Below are 6,000 nucleotides of genomic sequence, written 5' to 3'. Positions count from 1 at the left end.
AATTTCATTCTCCCGTGTGGAATACCAGTCTTTACGAGCATGACAGGATAATTAAATTAGTCCTGACAAGTCCACTCACAAATATCTGAATACATTCAATATATTCACTTCCTCCATATTCTCTCCCTCCAGTCTGATATCCAATCTTTCGTTACCTAATTTTTTTGTTATCCTCTTCACCTTGCTCTTCCTATGTTCACTTTTAATTTCCTTCTTTTACATACTCTACCAAACTCATCCACCAACTTCTGCAACTTCTCTTCAGAATTTCTCAAAAGCAGAGTGTCATCAGCAAAGAGCAACTGTGACAACTCCCACTTTGTGTTAGATTCTTTGTCTTAATCCCACACCTTTAGCCAACACCGAGCATTCACTTATCTTACAACCCTATCTATAAATATATTGAACAACCATGGTGACATCACACATCCCTGTCTAAGGCCTACTTTTACCTGTATGTAATTTCCTTCTCTCTTACATACTCAATCCTAGGCCTAACCTCGTAAAAACTCTTAACTGCCTTCAGTAACCTACCACCTGTTCCATACACCTGCAACATCTGCTCCCCTACTCCCGCTATTATATATCTTTACCAAATCCATATTTGTTCTGTAAACACATGGTCCTCACATCCTTGCCCTTCCTAAAGTTTCCTTCTACGATCCTGCTCTTTGTCTTACTCTTAATTTTTTATTCAATAGTATGTCTATACCTGGTGTATGGACACCAGGTATAGTCAACAGGCTTACTGCCCACTAATTTTTACACCTTTTTTTGTCCCCTTTGCCCTTACACAGAGGAACTATGCATGCTCCATACCAATCACTAGGTACAGTCGCAGAAATAAGTGCCTGTACGTTCTCACCAGGACTGAAATACTGTCAGGCAACTCAGACGCAGTAAACAGAGGAATAAAGACAATTTTTATTAATGAATTAGCGCAGTTTGTAACGACGATGGTGATTGGTTGACAAAATTATTTGCCAGTACTTTCAGTTTGTCTACATAAAAGATTTGTAAACACGGAAATGAATTAATTAGCTTTCAGATATATATAGTATTACAAAAACCATAAAAAATATTTTAAAAGGTGACTGAATATACTGAAAGAGAAGTGTTATGATGGCAGGTGTGTCATCATTATAACAGAGAAGTGTTATGATGGCAGGTGTGTCATCATTATAAACGAGGAGTGTTATGATGGCAGGTGTGTCATCATTATAAACGAGAAGTGTTATGATGGCAGGTGTGTCATCATTATAAACGAGAAGTGTTATGATGACAGGTGTGTCATATTTATAATAAAAAAAGTGTTATGATTGCAGGTGTGTCATCATTATAAAAGAGAAGTGTTATAATGGCAGGTGTGTAATCATTATAAAAGAGAAGTGTTATAATGGCAGGTGTGTAATCATTATAAAAGAGAAGTGTTATAATGGCAGGTGTGTAATCATTATTCAAGAGAAGTGTTATAATGGCAGGTGTGTAATCATTATTCAAGAGAAGTGTTATAATGGCAGGTGTGTAATCATTATAAACGAGAAGTGTTATAATGGCAGGTGTGTAATCATTATAAACGAGAAGTGTTATAATGGCAGGTGTGTAATCATTATAAACGAGAAGTGTTATAATGGCAGGTGTGTAATCATTATAAACGAGAAGTGTTATAATGGCAGGTGTGTAATCATTATAAAAGAGAAGTGTTATAATGGCAGGTGTGTAATCATTATTCAAGAGAAGTGTTATAATGGCAGGTGTGTAATCATTATAAACGAGAAGTGTTATGATGGCAGGTGTGTCATCATTATAAAAGAGGAGTGTTATGATGGCAGGTGTGCCATCATTATAAAAGAGAAGTGTTATAATGGCAGGTGTGTAATCATTATACATCAGTCACGTGTACTCAGGTGAAACATAATTATGATGTACGAACTGGGTGAAGTGTGAGACTTGGTTTTCCCAGTGTCTTACAGAATAATGTTGATTTGCATAAAATATAATTTAAAATTATATTCTACTAATTTTAGGTCACTGATAATGAATATCGTGGTTAAAATTGCTTGTTATCTCTACTTTTCAATATCCACCTACGTGTCACAACAGTTCCAACAGGACATGGCTTAACGTATAATGTCCCCTCAGGGAAGGTTCCTTGATGTTGGTGAGGGGCTCTTGATTTAGGGAATTGGATCTGTGCTCCAGTTCCCCGAATTAAGCCTGAATGCCTTCCGCATCCCCCCCCCCCAGGCGCTGTATAATCCTACAGGTTTAGCGCTTCCCCCTCGATTATAATAATAATAATAATAATAATAATAATAATAATAATAATAAAAAGCCTAACTAATTATGAACTGGATCTTTTGTTAAAAAGTAACTATCGAAACTAACCATATAGTAATTATTTAAATCATAGTGCTTAATTTATTAACTAAATCAATATTATTTTTAACAATAAAGTTAGAAATTATCCGGCATCTAGATAATTTAGAGGAAAGTTGACCTATATAGCTGGTTATTGGTCTGGTTATTGGTCTGGTTATTGGTCTGGTTATTGGTCTGGTTATTGGTCTGGTTATTGGTCTGGTTATTGGTCTGGTTATTGGTCTGGTTATTGGTCTGGTTATTGGTCTGGTTATTGGTCTGGTTATTGGTCTGGTTATTGGTCTGGTTATTGGTCTGGTTATTGGTCTGGTGGGAATACCTGGTTTGTGTGTTTTTAATAATTTAAACATATATGACAAAGATGAATTGGATGGTTGGTAGGTAAGACACATAGGGAACAGTTAGGCAACTTTATTCCGAAACGTTTCGCCTACACAGTAGGCTTCTTCAGTCGAATACAGAAAGTAGGCAGGAACAGTAGAGATGTGAAGACGATGTAATCAGTCCATCACCCTTGAAGTCGTAGAATTTGAGGTTGTCAGTCCCTCAGCCTGGAGAAGTTCAGTTCCATAGTCAGGAACTATCTGAAGATCAAGCGACAGTGCGGAGACTTAAATACTGTCGGAAGGAGAGGTGCAGAGTAGTAGTAGTAGTAGTGAGAGTGTAGCCACTGATAGGTCAGGTCCCTCTCAGATCCAACAGTTCTCACTTGAAAGGGTTATCCAAGGTGTTTTCTGTACCAAGAGGCCATGTGTTACAGTGTCTGACAAGATGAACATCAAAATGGTATACAATGCCGACATCTCTACTGCTCCTGCCTACTTTCTGTATTCGACTTAAGAAGCCTACTGTGTAGGCGAAACGTTTCGGAATAAAGTTGTCTAACTGTTGCCTATGTGTCTTACCTACCAACCTGTCGGTATTGTATACCATTTTGATGTTCATGAATTGGATGGTAATGACTTTCTTAATTAGTTCTTTTTTGCCTTTGAGTTGTCGTTTTGTTAATGTTACTGACTCTAAGTGATTCTTTCTAAGTTTGGAATAAGTATCTCTAAGACATTATTCACTTTACCTGCGTAATAAGTTCCTTATTTAATTGCTACTACATTCATTTTGTCTGTTTTAATATATATATATATATATATATATATATATATATATATATATATATATATATATATATATATATATATATATATTTATTATTAATAAGATTTTCATAAGAATCTTTGAGAACAATTTTGAATATTTTGTTTTATCACAGAACTATAAACCATCTCATTACTTATATTAATTTCCTCAATCATTGTTTTTTTCAAAGTTAAAAATTTTTTTGGAAATTTTCATACTTTTGAGACCCATAACAGCGGTTGTATTATTTTTATCTAATTTTTCATCTGAATATTGTGATATCATCTGTTTTCTGTGATCTTATTGTGTATATATATATATGTCGTGCCGAATAGGTAAAACTGGTCAATTAGCAAGAACTCATTTAAAATTAAGTCTTTTCTAAAATTTTCTCGTATATGTTTAAAGATATATTTTTTTCATTAATTTTTGATGTAAAAATTTATAATTTTGCACCAAAAGGAACTTAGAAAACTTATCTAACCTTGCTATAACAAGAACAATTTATTTTAGCCTAACCCAACTAAATATATTTTAGATTTGTTTACAATAATTTAATACTAAGCAAACACAGTGAAATATATTTTTTTTCGTTAGGTTCAGAATGATTTTCGCGAAATTATTGCATACACAAATTTTCACTTGTCATATATGGCACGATAAGCGTTGCTATTTAAGCCAAGATCGCAAGTTCTGTCTGTTCGGCACGACACACACACACACACACACACACACACACACACACACACACACACACACACACACACACACACACATATATATATATATATATATATATATATATATATATATATATATATATATATATATATATATATATATATACATACATACATACAAACACTGATCTCTGGCTGAAGGAGACTCGAACCTACGAACTTTAGAACAAAGTACGCAGTGCTTTACCAATCTACCCACACTGGACAATACCTTGGCGTGTAGCTTGCGCTACACGTTTGATCCAAGGCAGCCAGCTTTCAGGGAGAAGGCTTACAGCTTTTCAACTCATCCCCTACATGCATCAGAATTACTAGAGATTTGAACAATGCAAGGAATTCGCGGGAGCAGGCGAAATATACACAAACACTGATCTCTGGCTGAAGGAGACTCGTGTAGCTTGCGTGTAGCGCAAGCTACACGAGTCTCCTTCAGCCAGAGATCAGTGTTTGTGTATATTTCGCCTGCTCTCGCGAATTCCTTGCATTGTTCAAATCTCTAGTAATTCTGATGCATGTAGGGGATGAGTTGAAAAGCTGTAAGCCTTCTCCCTGAAAGCTGGCTGCCTTGGATCAAACGTGTAGCGCAAGCTACACGCCAAGGTATTGTCCAGTGTGGGTAGATTGGTAAAGCACTGCGTACCTTGTCCTAAGGTTCGTAGGTTCGAGTCTCCTTCAGCCAGAGATCAGTGTGTGTGTATATTTCGCCTGCTCTCGCGAATTCCTTGCATTGTTCAAATCTCTAGTAAGGCTGATGCATGCAGGGGATGAAATGAAAAGCTGTAAGCCTTCTCCCTGAAAGCTGGCTGCCTTGGATCAAACGTGTAGCGCAAGCTACACGCCAAGGTATTGTCCAGTGTGGGTAGATTGGTAAAGTACTGCGTACCTTGTCCTAAAGTTCGTAGGTTCGAGTCTGCTTCAGCCAGAAATCAGTGTTTGTGTATATTTCGCCTGCTCTCTCGAATTCCTTGCATATATATATATATATATATATATATATATATATATATATATATATATATATATATATATATATATATATATATATATATATATATATATATATACATACATCTGAACATAAGAAAGAAGGAACACTGCAACAGGCCTACTGACCCATGCGGAGCAGGTCCATGTCCCCCCGGATTAGACCAATGACCCCCCCGATTAGCCCAATGAACCACCCAGTCTGGTCATCTCCACTCAAGGATTTAGCACTGCACCAGACCCAGCAGCACAAGCTAGTTAGGTCCAACTCACACCCACCCACGCCCACTCATGTATTTATCTAACCTATTTTTAAAACTACACAACGTTTTAGCCTCAATAACTGTACTCGAGAGTTTGTTCCACTCAGCCACAACTCTATTACCAAACCAGGGCTTTCCTATATCCTTCCTGAATCTGAATTTTTCCAACTTGAAACCATTGCTGCGAGTCCTGTCTTGGCTGGAAATTTTCAGCAAACTATTTACATCCCTTTTATTTATTCCTGTTTTCCATTTATACACCTCGATCATATCCCCTCTAATTCTACGCCTTTCGAGAGAGTGCAGATTCAGGGCCCTCAGTCTATCCTCATAGGGAAGATTTCTGATACATGGAATCATCTTTGTCATCCTCTTCTGTACGTTTTCCAGAGCATTTATATCCCTTCTGTAATACGGTGACCAGAACTGAGCACCATAGTCTAAATGAGGCCTAACCAAGGATATATAGAGTTGAAGAACAACCTGACCAACAGGAA

General features: G+C 36.6%; 1 protein-coding gene across 2 annotated transcripts in view; it reads right to left on the bottom strand.

Moving 5' to 3' along the window:
- The window catches only part of LOC128688079 (glycine receptor subunit alpha-2), a 135,137-nt gene that overhangs the window by 38,171 nt on the left and 90,966 nt on the right, over positions 1 to 6,000 (bottom strand). The window lies entirely within an intron of this gene.

This window comes from Cherax quadricarinatus, chromosome 10 (assembly GCF_038502225.1).
Source record: "Cherax quadricarinatus isolate ZL_2023a chromosome 10, ASM3850222v1, whole genome shotgun sequence".
Classification (NCBI taxonomy): Eukaryota; Metazoa; Arthropoda; class Malacostraca; order Decapoda; family Parastacidae; genus Cherax; species Cherax quadricarinatus.
Note: the sequence above shows the minus strand (reverse complement) of the source record. Positions and strands in the feature narration are given on the sequence as shown.